This window comes from Callospermophilus lateralis, chromosome 11 (assembly GCF_048772815.1).
Source record: "Callospermophilus lateralis isolate mCalLat2 chromosome 11, mCalLat2.hap1, whole genome shotgun sequence".
NCBI classification, from domain to species: domain Eukaryota; kingdom Metazoa; phylum Chordata; class Mammalia; order Rodentia; family Sciuridae; genus Callospermophilus; species Callospermophilus lateralis.
The window spans coordinates 93,913,803-93,927,681 of record NC_135315.1 but is presented as its reverse complement, the minus strand read 5'-3'; the positions used below and the strand labels follow the sequence as shown (position 1 = coordinate 93,927,681).

Sequence of the window (13,879 nt, the reverse complement as noted above, 5' to 3'; positions counted from 1 at the left end):
TGATCAGTAATTGTTACTTAAAACCATTCATAAGAAGTAAGAACTCAATGGTAAACTAAACACACCCACATTCTCCATCACTCAAAATGAACCCATTAGCTTATGGAGAGAAAAAGGAAAAATAAAAGCATACTAGAACTGTTGCAGACTGCATGAAAGCAAGATGGAAGAATAGGTCATGTGTATGGAGCCAAGAGCTGCCTTGAATACCCAGGAGGAAACCATCTCAGGGATAGGTGTGGCCCCAAGTGGTCCCAATGCCCAAGTGGACAGGGGAGACATGTTGGGAAAGCAAAGGGCAGTTCCTGCAGGTGGCGAAACAGGAACTGATGCTCAACTCTCTTCCCTGAACTCCCCAGTGCAGGCTCCTTGATTGTGTGGCACTGCAGTGGGCACTTTCAGGGGTCCCAGCCCACCTGACGTGTGCCTCACTGCAGTGACCAAACTGCATGGAAAAGCAAAGGCATGATTCTCACCACATTTTCCAACTGTTAGGCTGAACCATGTGCAACTTCTGATTTTGTCAATTAAGAAAACAAAACATCAGTCATGACATCTGGTCCCCCCTAATTTGAACCACTGGGAAAAGCCAATATTTGATTGGATGAAAAGAAGAAAGAACACCAGGAGATAAAATAGTGAACAGAAGAAACAACCATAAAAACACTTTTAATAATTAAAATTAGTATTAAAATCAAGAAAATATTGCCTTTCTAAAAAAAAAAGTCAACTAGACTTCTGCTATAAGGTTGCAATTTTTTCATAGAAAATCTTTTTCCCAGTATGATAAAATGGATAAAAACTAAGAAATGATTGACATCAATTTCAAGCCCAATCTACCAATTATATAAAAGGAGGAGGAGGAGGACAAAGAAGAGGAGAAGAAGGTGGAAAAAGAAAAAAGAAGAAGAAAGGGGAGGTATCAGAGGAGGAGGAGAGGAGGAGGAGGAGGAGGAGGAGGAGGAAGAGGGGAAGAGGAGAGGAGGAGGGGGAGAGGAGGAGGAGAAGGGGAGGAGGACAGGAGGAGGAGGAGAGAAGGAGAAGGAGAAGGAGAGAAGGAGGAGGAGAGAAGGAGAGAAGGAGGAGAGAAGGAGGAGGAGGAGAGAAGGAGGAGAAAAAGGAGAGGAGGAGGAGGAGAGAAGGAGGAGGAGAAGAAGGGGAGGAGGAGAGGAGGAGGAGGAGGAGGGGAGGAGGAGAGGAGGAGGAGAAGGGGAGGAGGAGAGGAGGAGGAGAGAAGGAGAAGGAGAGAAGGAGGAGGAGAGAAGGAGGAGGAGGAGAGAAGGAGGAGGAGGAGAAAAGGAGGAGGAGGACAGGAGGAGGAGGAGAGAAGGAGGAGGAGGAGAGAAGGAGGAGGAGGAGGAGAGAAGGAGGAGAAGGAGGAGAGAAGGAGGAGGAGGAGAGAAGGAGGAGGAGAAGAAGGGGAGGAGGAGAGGAGGAGGAGGAGGAGGAGAGAAGGAGGAGGAAAAGAGTTTTCTAATTCAATTAAAGTAAAGTAGAGGAATAGGGTTGATTCTGCTCTGATACTTGTCTTCAGTCTCCAAAACTCATTCTGGGAAATTTCTGTTTTTTTACTAATGTAACTGAGCATAGAGACAAGAAAGTGAGGGGGTGTCTTTATCCTTTGATCTTCTGACCAATGAGTAGAAGACACTGTTGCTGGGGAGCAATGTAATGTGTGAAATGAATTAAACAAAAACTGCAGACTGGGGCTGGGGTTGTGGCTCCATGGCAGAGCACTTGCCTTGCACATGTGAGGCACTGGGTTTGATTCTCAGCCCTACATAAAAATAAATCAACAAAATAAAGATTAAAAAACCTGCAGAGTGAAAACACTGGGGATAGAAAATATTTTCAAGAACAAATCAAAACCAGGAAATCTAAAAGAGGGGAAAAGTTATCATATTGACTTTTAGGAAGGCAAGTTGCTACCCTTTATCAAAGTACAAATGATAAGTCCCTCCAGGAATTCATGCTAAAGAAATGCCTGTGCTTGTGCCCCAAGATGGATACACAGAAATGTTCAATTTCCACATAGTTTGCAATGTCCATCAGTAGAGAAGTGGTTTAACAGTTCAAGAGACAACCTTTTGGGGAAATAGGCTGAAGCTCTAAAGTTGGATGAGTTAGAACCATATGTCATTACGAGGTTTATCACCAACTTATTTGCTGAAGTTTTAAAAAAAAAGTTTCAGAGCAAAATGGACAAAATGATCTTACAAGTAGATTTTCCCAAGCAACAGACAAGACATAAAAATATGCACACTCAATTGCATCAGTGAGGATAAAAAATGAACATCCATATCTTTGAGAAGAGTACAAAGCAAGGGATATGGAAAAGAGAGCATTCTTGATTTGCTCTATACTTAATAGCTTGACTTTCTTCCATAGTCATATATTTATGTTTCGTTGGTTTAACAGTTAATGAACATTCAAAGCTTGTAATGTATGCTATATAATGTACGCAATTTTAATGTATGTAATTTTAGAAGATATTGCATCTGTCTAAATCATAATTCGAATTCTTATTTAATATGCTTTTATGTTCCTTTTTTAAAGCTTGCCAGAGTTATGTCTATTCATTTATTTTGTTCAAAAAGGCAACTAAGAAATATAGCTACTATTTCCTATTTTCCAATTCATTGATTTTTGCTTGTAGCTTTATTTCCTTTCTTCTTTCCTCAGATGTGTTTTGTCATGCAGTTCTAGCATCTTAAGCAAGAACAGAGAACATATGCATCAATTCTTATTTTTTCTCATTCATTGGTGGAAGTGTTGAGAGTTGTAAATTTTATCTGAGGTTGCAAGTTACATCAGTGTAAGACAGTGTTTTCCTTCAAAAGTGTTTCTATGTTCTGTTTGTATCTGACCATAATAGATGAAATGCTGTTTGACAGGCCTTGTGCTCTGAGCCTAATATAAAATGTCCCACTTAGCCATTGTAGCAACCTTAAGAGTAGGAACACTTTTGCTGCATTTTAAGTATAAAGAGATTGAAGCCTCTGTTTGGGAAACCACCACATCTGTTTTTAGTTCCTGTTGTTTGGAACACATGGTTCCAGCCTGACTACAGGGGCCAGTGAACAAATGAGCCAGGAATGACAATTTCTTGGCCACAGAGATTGGTTCAAGAGAAGGCAAGTGACCCAAACCTAGTCAGTTGGAATTCTCCATGATATTGTTGCTGGAATTCCCAGGAAAATATAAAAAGAAGAAAAAAAACTGTATCCCATGAAATCTTTAGTTATAAAACAATATACCCCATTGTTGAAAGAACCATCAAGGCTTGCCATAGGAGAAAATGCCCATTTATTGAGGAATAGCTCTGCATATTTTATAGAGCTGGGGATGGTGTGACAGTTGGCATGGGGTACTTTTTTATTGGTGGGTAAGGATCAGGTAAGCCAACAGGGCTAGTCTGATTGGTGGGTAAGGATCATGTGAGCCAGCAGGGCTCACCATTGGACGGCTCTTCTTGAGGGATGGGGAAGTTAGTCTTTGGAGCCGGGGTGACTCCCAACAATTGTGGATAGGGATTGTCTGATGTTGAAGTCACACACACGTGGATATCTGTGTTGATTTATGGAGAAAATCAGACACATTTTAAGGGTACCTACCATCTGTACCTACCATCTGAATACCAACAAACAAATGTTTGTGAAGCCAAAATTATCCCTTGAATTTCCAGTTTCTATAAGCCAATGAATTCTCTTTTTTGCTTTGGGCAAGTTGAAATAATTTTCTATTATTTAGAATTCAAACAGTCCTTAGAAAATGGATACCCCCAGGTCCTATAACTATTAGTTAGTTGTTCCAAAATGTGTCCATGGGTAATCCAATACTAGCACTTTTACTCATAATCAGTAACATCTTCGGTCTCTATTAATGCATTATCATTCATTCATTCATTTAACACAAATAACACTGGAGAGATATAGGCTAGATCATTTATAGTTTCTTATTTTTTAGGTCTCTCCAGAAATATTTTATTTCTGTATTAAATATGATATATATTAATGTAGAGTTGAAATTCTCTTTATATTTCACTTTGCGAAATAATTATATTTTTTCTTCAAATTTCATATTTTGAATGTTTATATTAGTACATTATAGGTACACATAATGTAATGTGTAACTATAAGTTATAGTTACACATAAGTGGGGTTTGTTTTGACATAATCATACATGCATGGAATACAATTGGCTCCTTTTTAGTCCCTGATACTTCCACTTTAAAAAATATGGTACACCTAGGGGCTGGTGATATCGCTCAGTTGATAGAACGCTTGCTTGTATGCACAAGACCCTGGGTTCGATCCCCAACACCACAAAAACAAAGCAAACCAAAAATAAAAACTTACTTTGAAAAAAAATATGGAACACTTGAGAATTTGTATGCCACAATCATGCAGCAGTCATGCTAATCTTCTCTGTATCATTCCAATTTTAGTCTATGTGCTGCTGAAGTGAGTGAGCATCAGTTATACCCTCTTGAGACAGGGGAAACATTCAGAGGGGTAGGAAAACATTGAGGAATTTTAAATAAGAGTAAAGCGATGTGATTTGTTTATTTAAAAGATGGCTTTAATGTTGCATGGAGAATCACTCATCAGTAAAAGAGAATAAAATCATGGCATTTGCAGGTAAATGGATAGAGGTGGAGAAGATAATGCTAAGTGAAGTTAGCCAATCCCCCAAAACACAAATGCCAAATGTTTTCTCTGATATAAGGAGGTTGACTCATAGTGGGGTAGGGAGGGGGCATAGGAGGAATAGATGAATTCTAGATAGAGCAGAGGGGTGGGAGGGAAAGGGAGGGAGCAGGGGATTAGCAAGGATGGTGGAATGTGATGGACATCATTATCCAAAGTATATGTGTGAAGGGATAAACTGGGTATCAACATACTTTACATACAGAGATATGAAAAATTGTGATATATATGTATAATAAGAATTGCAATGAGAAAAAAAAAACAAAGTACATGTATAAAGACGTGAATTGGTGTGGACATACTTTATATACAAAGATATGAAAAATTGTGCTCTATATGTGTAATAAGAATTGTGATGCATTCTGCAGTCGTATATTTTAAAAAATAAAATCAATTAAATTGAGAGAGAGAGAGAGAGAGAGAGAGAGAGAGAGAGAGAGAGAGAGAGAGAATACTCAACAGGAACAGCAGAAGGAGCGGAAATATCAGCGAAGAGACTGTTGCAGTTTTCCAGAAGAAAAACCTTGCTCTCTGGAACTAGGCTATTATTGATGAAGTTGCTGATAAGAATAGATATTCAGGATGTATTCTGCAGGTAGAAACGATAAATCTGCTGATGGATCCAAAGTGAGGAATAAATAGAAAAGGATCATCAAGAATGGCTTCTAGGTTTTGACCTTAACAGCCCAGAGAATGATTACCATTTATCCAAACAGTCCTTATTTCCTATTTAGGGAAATCCAGATGGCTCATACTGGCTAATGAATGAATGGTTTCAAGTAGAATACCTCCAGAGCAGGAATCAAATGTCGAGTTTTACTCATAGCGAGTTTAAGATGCCTAGTAGTTTTCCATATGGAGCTGTCAGAGAGACAGGTATGTCTGGAGATCAGAAGAGAAACTGTGATTAGAGAGGTTAGTGTGTAGACACCAGTTTATTGGATGCATTCCAAACCATGGGGAAAAATTTAATGTTGTACTGAAGAAAGAATAGACGACAGTGTAAAACAGAAAAGTGAAAACCCTGAGACCTAGAGTAATTATATAGTAAAATTTGAAAAAAGGAAGAATGTTTTCTTCTGTTTGCGCTGCTATAAAAAATAAGTCCAGATAATTTATAAAGAACAACAATGTATTTTCTCACAGTTCTGGAGGACTGGAAGTCCAAGATCACAGCACTGGTAGGAGAGTTGTCTGGTGAAGGCTCCTCTCTGCTTCCAAGTTGGTGCCTTCTTGCTGCATTCTCCAGAGGGATGGAAGGCTGTGTCCTCCCATGGCAGAAGGGGCATAGGAGAAAGCCAAATGCCATCAAAGCCTCTTTTATAAGGGTCCCAAACCTGGTCATGAGGGTAAATTACCTCTTAGAGGGTCATGAGGGTACAGCCTCATAACCTCATCACCTCTTAGAGACCCCACCTCTCAATACTATGATATTGGCAATACCTGGATTTTGCCTTCTTTGCCCTCTTGAACTAGGATGCTATTGATGAAGGTACTAATAAGAGGGGATATTTGAGATGCATTTTACAGGTAGAGCAAATTCCAACTCCAATATGATGGGAGATGTTGCTACCATAACAAGGAGCAAGAAGAAACAGCCAGAACTTGTTTCAAGAAGAATCAGCTATGTCAACTGGGTCCAATGGTGCTGTTGACCAGCCAGAATTAGAAATGAGAATTGGCCAGAATTTGGTGAGATGTAATTTGTTCTGGAGCTTTGATCAGAATAGTTTTATTAGATTGGTAAGGTCTAGGGAGGGTTTAATATTTTCCAGATGGGAAACATTACATATGGATAGTATGTTTGTTTCTTTGTGGAAATAATCTAATAGAGGGAAACATAATTACAGGTAACCTTTGAGGAAGGTTTGGCAAACCGAGGAGAGCAGAGAAATGGAGTGGGAACTAGGAGGGAAATATGGATATTTCATGTTGATAAGGAAGAGAGATAACTATAGAAACTAAGTCCTTCTGTAGCAAAGATACATTCAATTACATCCACCCACAGAAGTGGGCAATATAGCAGAAGTTCTCAAATGTCACTCTGCATTGAATGCACATAAAATACACATTGCTGGCCCCACCGCAGAATTTCTAACTTAGTTTAAGTCTGAGGTAGGACAGAGCTTGCAGTTCTAATGAGTTTAACCAAGGGTTTCTGGTGGAAGGGGCACATTTTGAGAACCCTTATAATAGCACATAGAACTGTGGGCTCATCTGTGTTCAAATCACAGCACAGTCATTTCCAGCACCTGTGAGACCTCAGGTGGGCTACTCCAAGCCTCCTCATCTCTAAAGTGGAAATGATATGACATAGCTCAGAGGCTTTTGTGACAAGGTAATTTAATAAATCTCTGTAAGCGGAGTCTGATAGCTATTATTATTATCTTTAAAAACATGGTGGCCTATATAAACAAACTTTGTGTGCTATTATAGAATTTCAGGGTACAAACATAATCTAAAAAGAGGCAAACTTGGGTGAATAGTCTGTTTGTTTCTATTTTCTTTTTTTTTCTAATTTTTAAAAAATATTTTTGTTCAAGGGATTGAACCCAGGGGCACTTAACCACTGAGCCACATGCTCAGCCCTTTTGTATTTTGAGACAGGGTCTGGCTAAGTTGCTTAGTGCCTTTCTAACTTGCTGAGGCTGGCCTCGAACTTGCAATCCTTCTTCCTCAGCCTCCTGAGCTGCTGGGATTACAGGCATGCACCACCACACCCAGCCAGTTTGTTTCTCTTTAGGAGAATACATTTAAAATTGAAATCTCTTCTATGTCTTTCTCATCTTCCCTTTCTTGTCTTCACTTCACTTCCCTAGTCTTCCTAGCCTCCTTATGAAGTCAGAAGAGGTCAAGAGACATTCAGGAAGCCATTCACTTAAGTTTCGTGGTATCTATAATGATGGGGTCATTAATCTCTAAAACCATTGCTGGATCTCTCTATTTGAGGCCAAATCTATCTATCTCCGTAATTAACTCCACCTGCATGAATCCCTTTCTCGTCAATGCACATAATTAAATGCAGATCCTCCTTATTAAAGTACAGACTATGAAACCTATTTTATGTTAACAAGCCCTATTTACAGTATAATATGAATTTTGAGTTGTTGAACTTTAGGCAAAAGGGCATGAAAATATTTTGTTACAGTGAAACATACTCATGACACCAATCTTATGAAAGGGTTGGGAGATCATTTTAATACAAGAAACAATAAAAATATAGAAAAACTGGAGGAACTCATTTGTGTCAAATAGAATATTTGTGTCAATAATAATCATTATGATAATTTGCTGTGTTCATTTAGCAAACAGTTATTAATTGCCTTACATATACCAGTTGTTGGGAATAGAGTTAAGAACAAGACACAATTCTGGCTGCAGAAAGATACACAACAAGGCAAGAAATAAGTAGGTTGAAATAGTGAATGAGAAAGACACAATACAAGAAGTGGTTAAGAGGAAGCAATATAAGATAGGACATTTTGCATTGAGCATTGACATTGTGATACATTCAGCCAAATCATGCTACACATACTTTTATTTTTTTCTAATTATGGTGGTAGATAGATTTGGAACCCAAAACAAAGACTTACAAGCCCTCCTAGTATCATTCCCAATTTGCAGGAGAGAAAACCAAGGATTAGATATTTGAAGTACATTGTCCAAAATCATCTACCTAGAAAAAGGAAGAGCTGAAGATATACCCAAGGTCGTTGAACTTGAAAGTCTGAGTGATTCTTGCCTTGTGTTGTTATTCACTATTATTCACCATTATACATTAATTTCAACCCTCAATTCTACAACTTATTGAATTGGTAATAGGGTTAGTTGGATGCTGGATTCTTTATTTGTATCAACCAATCCTTAGAGCACTCCTCTAGGATCTTAGAAATGCTGGGTCAAGTTCAGAAAGTTGAACAGGTATATGTTGGGTGCATCTGGGATCTGCCTGCCTGGGGTCTTTCCACTCATATGCACTTGAAGTTTTCTGAAGGTCAAAAGTGTGCTTAATAAGACTCATTAGTAAATGTTCTTTATCAATTTGGCCGGTTCCTATGACATTTCAGGGCAGCAAGCTCTTGCCCACAGCCTAAGGTTTCTGCTGCACCACTAAACTTGCCAGGTATAGAAATGCTTGGATCAAATACCAATTGTAATTGTCATGCACCGTCATTACTCACACAAGTTTGAGCTGCTGAAGATTAACTCCATTTAATTTACATCACCAAACCGACATAATGAAGGATTACCAACAGACGGAAAATAGGTATAAAATTTACTTTCACGTACATTTGAATCATGGATGATTCATAATCTAATACTTAATTACTAAGTGTCAACACTCTTAATTCAATAAAGTTTTCATTTTGAAAAATCCTTGGAACTTTTAGGCAGATGAAATTGTGGTCATATGCTCCTTGTAGAAATCAACTGGGATATACAGATGCTCCCTGATTTACGGCAAGGCAGTTACATCAACCCCCCCACCACAAAAACCAACAAATTGAAAATATCACAAATTAAAAATGCATATAATCTACCTAACCTATTAAGCATCCAAGCTCAGCAATACAGCACACTGTACGGTATTAGCTGTTTCCCCCTTGTGATCCTGTGGCTGATTGGGAGCTGATTGGGAACTGAGACATCTTGCTGCTGCCTAGCATCACCAGAGAGCTTCAAACTACATATTGCTGGTCTCAGAAAAGATCAGAATTCGAAATTCACAGCACAGTTTCTACTGAATGTGTATTGATCTGGCACCATTGTAAACCCCTCCCCCCCAAAAAAAAATATAAGTTGCATCAAGGAAAGGCATCATCTTTCCTTTCTGCACATCAGAGATGGACTGCATCTGATCTAATTTAACATCTCATACGTAACATCATTTTATAGATGAGGAACTGAGGGCTTGGGTGAAAGAGTAGCTCACCTTTATAAAATGCTACTCTAGTTTCTTTATTCATGTCAACACTTTTGCCCTTCATGAACAACCTAACCAATAAATAAATAAATAAATAACAATCATTATTCACATTTTTGAGATGGAGATTAAAGTGCTATGGAGGGCAGTCAGGATTTGAATCCCACAGCAAAGTTCATTCCCTAAGTACTTGGTGACTACTCTCTGCTGCTGTGCGTGAGCCTGAAGTATAACCCTGAACATTAGAGCTTCTCAGCTTGGTAGACTTCAACTCCATCTTGCTGTTCTCTTTTCTCTTTTTCTTTTTTTTCTTTCTTTTTTGCTCTACATTATTTTGAGTGTACCCCTCTTCAGACAAGAAAAGGAAAAAGTAGAAATAAATTATAAGATTGTTGAACTGGAAGACGCTTTGTTAAAAAATGCCTTTGAAATGTAGACATCTTTCCTTTCTGTAATAATTTTTTTTATATTTATTGGAGGGAAATGATACTGTGTCCTTATAAAACAGTAGGAGTAGATTCTTATGATGAAAGAAAATATGAAAGGAAATTATAACTGGTAAGCTTATAAAAGCCATGAAATTTTCAAATATTACTTCAGGAGGGGAGAGAAGAGAAAATTATTTATGTGTCCGAGTGTGAAAACTTTTTGAAATATAAATATATATTTTTGAAATGTTAAAGACTTGGAAAGAAAATGAATATACTGTATTCCCCCTTTTATCCAAGAGGGCTAAATTCTAAGACCTTCAGTGGTTGTATTAAACCGCAAAAAATACCAAATCCTATGTATACTGTATTTTTCCTATACATACATACCTATGATAATGTTTAGTTTATAAATTAGATACAGCTAAGAGATTAACAACAATAGCTAATATTAAATTACAATAGTTGTAATAATGTGCTGTCATAAAAATTATGTGAATGTGCTCTTTGTCTCTCTTCTTCAAATATTGTCTTATTGTACTGTACTCACCTTTTTTTCTTGTGATTATGAGAGATGATATTTAGGGGAAAGAGATGAAGGCTTCTCTTTCAGCATATTGGAATTGCCAGCATCATTATGCTTATACTTTGCAGCGATTATTAAATGAAATAAGTGTTCTTGGAATACATACACTGTGATATTGTGACCATGGATTTGATAACCAAGATGACTACTGACTAGTGTGTGTGTGGGGGGGGTAGTGTATACAGTGTGGATACACCAGAAAAAGTGACAATTTGTGTTCTGGTTGAGATGGATTAGTGGGATGGTTCAAGAGTTTATCTCACTGCTTAGACCAGTACTCAATTTAGAACTCACACAAATTGTTTATTTCTAACATTTTTCCTTTTAACATTTTCAGACCATGGTTGAAAGTAAAGAGAAGACTAGCATAAGAGAAAATAATTAGTCTTTTCTAAGAAAAGGAATGTTGTTTTTTTTTTTTTTTTAATACCAGGGATTGAACCCACGGGTGTTTAACCTCAGATCCACATCCCCAGCCCTTTTTTAATATTTTTTATTTAGAGACAGGGTCTTGCTATGTTGCTTAGGGCCTTGCTAAGTTGCTGAGGCTGGCTTTGAACCCGTGATCCTCCTGCCACAGCCTCCCAAGATTCTGAGATTATAGAATCTCAGAATACCTCATGGTGCCAGCAGAGAAAGGATTTTGTTATGGAAAAACAATCCAACAAATTACTGGGTTCAGACAGGGCAGATGGTAAAAATATTTGGTGAGACTGGCCACCCAACATCATTAAGTGAACTTAATTTACTTAGTGTGTTTTTCACCGCAGACTTACTAGCACCTAAGTTTGGTTTAATCAACGCAATTTCTGCTCCCTCTCCAAGAATGCAGAAGAATATTTTTTTTAAAGAAAATCACTGGGGGTACGTTGCTCAAACTCTTTCTAGGGTAGGGGGAAAAAAAGAAAGTATCACTGGCTGTGTTGGCGACTGTACAATGGTACTAGCAAGAAATGGGATTCTGTCTATAAATGCTATTTTTACATATTCAAAATCTTGAAAGCCAGGTACTTTTTTTGCATCAATTTAATATTCTGGATAACAACTAGATTTGCTACTCAGTACTAACAAGAGCTATATTCTCTAAATATTTCCCATGGGATATAAAACATCTTAGCTCAGTTAGTCTTTCAGTATTTTACAAGACTGGAGTATTATCATCTCCTTTACACGTATAAGAAATCTGAATTGAAATTTGTTTTGTTTTCCTTTATGTTACAGAATCTTCTCATGTTCCCCACACTCATTGTTTATGAGGATGACATGACATTGAGACTGTAATCAAGCATACAGGTCAAGTTCAAAGGAATACGAGAACCAATTTAATGTATCAGAAATCAAAAAATACCTCCTAGATAGAAGTCTCATCATGCATGAATGAAGAAAGGGAAATGTAAATGTAAGGATATAAAAAATGATGAAAAATCTAATTTTCAAAATTGTATTTCCTGGTATGTTTCAGAAGGCATTTGCTTGACTCTCAAAAAAAAATTAAAAACACATATTGTCTTTCTGAATCAAAAGAATGAGAAAACAAGATAAATTGAGATTAAGAGGGAGACTCTGCAATAGAAACCAGAGAGAAACTTGATGACATCCTACCAAGGGACAAATATATTAAAATTCACTAGAAAAAGTGAGAACCAAATTTACCCTTAAGAAGATAGATTTGGAAAATGGAAAATGGAGGGTAAATTAAAGAACTTATGCTAGAATGGCAGGAGAAAGAAGAATAAATAAAAACATGAGCAAGAAGAAGTAAAAACGGAGAAGAAAGAACTGAACATGGAAATCTTCAGCATTCCTGAAGTCTGTTCCAAAACAAATGTATCACAAACAAAAATCAGTGTCTAATACAGGACAGCATTCTTTATCCGAACAAAGCAAAATAAACAAAGCAAATCTCCAGATGAAGAGAAGTGGCCAGGTAACAGAAAATTAATAAAGAGAAGTAGAAAGGAAAGGCTATTTCAATACAATGAAAAGTAGGTTGGCCTCAGAGCTTCCTACAACTGCAAATGCTCACAAACAACAGGAAAGTTTTAAAGAACAGCTGTTATAAGCAAAGGGTTGAATACATATTAAAGCTCTTTTCCTCACAGGAAAGCAATGTAAAAATTACATATGTAGAAATTCAGAAAGTATTGTACATTTATATTTAGAGAAAAAATATAAATATATTTATAATATTAAAGATATATTTAAATATAATTTAATTTCATACAATTTTAATATACTATTAGAAATATAAATATATGAGTGAAAAAAATCTCAAGTGAAAAATAGTTTTTAAATTTACTAACAATATTGAATTTGTGTAAAGATTCAACTTTTTGTACATGGTTAGGGACTTCAATACAAGTAAAAATATCTGATATGAAAATATGATAATTTAAAATACAAAAGAGGATTTGAAATATGTCACAAAATTCTAGGCATACTCTTGGCAGCAGCTATTTATGAAGGTTCATGTATGTACATTTAAATTTCCTCAAAAACTGGGGAGAGATGGAACTCCTGTATACATGGCTGTCTGAAATAAATCAGAAGAAACCGATATAGCAAAGATGAAATATTTCTGAAACCAACCACTTTTAATAAATCTGGGGAACTATCCATAGTTCATCCATCAGATTCAAGTATTTCCTCAGGAACATTAGCAAAAACCGGAGCAGATGATTGGATGACTACTGAAAAACTAATTAAAGCTACTTGTTATGGTTTAGATATGAAGTGTACCCCAACGACTCACGTGTTGAAGACTTGGTCCCCAGTGTGGCAATGTCCAGAGGTGGGCTTCTGGGAAGTGATTGTATCCTGAGGGTTCTGACATCATCAGTGGATCAGTCCATTGATAGTTGAATGGATTACAGGAGGCTGTAGAAACTCTCTGCAGGTGAGGCATGGTTGAAGGAAGTTGGTCACTGGGGGCATTCTCTCTCTCTCTCTCTCTCTCTCTCTCTCTCTCTCTCTCTCTCTCTCTCTCTCTCTCCCTCTCTCTCTCTCATTCCTGACTGCCATGAACTACAAACAGTTTTCTTCCTCCATGCCCTTCCACAGTGCTGTTCTGTCTCATCTAGGGCCCAAAGCAAGGGTGTCCTCTGACTTGGATTTGGAATCTTTCTTCCTTTTAGTTGTTTATGTCAAGATATTTTGGTCATAGTGATGAAAAGCTAACCAACCCAATACCACTTCATTAACTAAATATTTGAAAGGTAAAATCATCATCAAA

At 37.3% G+C, this 13,879-nt stretch overlaps 1 non-coding gene across 1 annotated transcript; it reads right to left on the bottom strand.

Moving 5' to 3' along the window:
• Positions 1-4,365: 4,365 nt before the first annotated feature.
• Positions 4,366-4,475, bottom strand: LOC143411048 (U6 spliceosomal RNA). The gene has a single exon (XR_013092775.1). It is a non-coding gene; the product is annotated as a U6 spliceosomal RNA (small nuclear RNA).
• Positions 4,476-13,879: the final 9,404 nt, after the last annotated feature.